At 44.3% G+C, this 961-nt stretch overlaps 1 protein-coding gene across 2 annotated transcripts in view; it reads right to left on the bottom strand.

The window, feature by feature from the left end:
- LOC119592560 (early endosome antigen 1-like) overlaps positions 1-961 on the bottom strand; it is a 107753-nt gene that overhangs the window by 103023 nt on the left and 3769 nt on the right. The window lies entirely within an intron of this gene.

Here is a 961-nt window from a genome sequence, read left to right as displayed (position 1 = left end):
GTAACACCCTTTTTTCCGCTTCACTGGAAAACCCCTTTTCGATATTTCTACCTTCTCAAGAAACAAAAAACTAACAAAAATCACCGCTCGCCAACTCGCCTTTACCCCGTCAAAGGTGTGCAAAAACCTAACCTTCAAGCGTCAGTTTTAGGGCCCTTTCCGGATCGGCGGAGTATAAACATATTTAAACAACATGAAACTAATAGACATAAAGGCGTTCTCTTGGGCACGAACATGATATAGGAATACGTATTTCCACAAAACTGATGTGCTTAAAAATCGAATGCAGCCATTCCCTTCCCCCCGCGCACCCCGAACACATATATAAAATGAATCCCTAAACAGAATGTAAGACACTGGGGAGAACAATATGCCATTTCGCCGAGCCGGTATAATGCAACAAGTATCCATCCTCATTTGCATACACCTACCAGCCTCCTGTAACAAGTTTTCACATTCCTGACAACTGTACCTAGTCTTTTTTGAACCCAATGGGCTGCACATTTTACGATCACCTTGGGGACGTCATGAACATTAGAGCAATAATCCAGGTCACGAGATTTACATAGCGACCCGGGAAATAAGCAAAACAAGCAAGACAACAGCAACAAAATCTTCATCCGGGGCTCCACTAAAACGTCCAAATCACGAACGCAGTAATATGGACGCCACACTCTTGGACATCTCGTCGGTCCGGCCCAGAATTCTGCCGCAGCGTTGTCCCTCAGGCAAGGGATTTTAGTCATGCAAAACCGGGATGACTTGGCCTGTGAATGACATGACCTGGGTTCACCTGGGGTAATTGACACGGGTGTGGGGAGAGAGCATTATTGGATACTAGTTTCCTACACTGAAATTCTGTGTGTCAAAATTTAGGTGCGAAGCCAGTTGTTAAACGCTTTGAAATAAAGGTCATAAATACCACCAAGTTTAAAAGCTTACAGTGAAGAAAGGTGTGAGG

Source organism: Penaeus monodon, chromosome 30 (genome assembly GCF_015228065.2).
Source record: "Penaeus monodon isolate SGIC_2016 chromosome 30, NSTDA_Pmon_1, whole genome shotgun sequence".
NCBI classification, from domain to species: domain Eukaryota; kingdom Metazoa; phylum Arthropoda; class Malacostraca; order Decapoda; family Penaeidae; genus Penaeus; species Penaeus monodon.
This window is presented reverse-complemented; position numbering and strand designations above follow the sequence as displayed.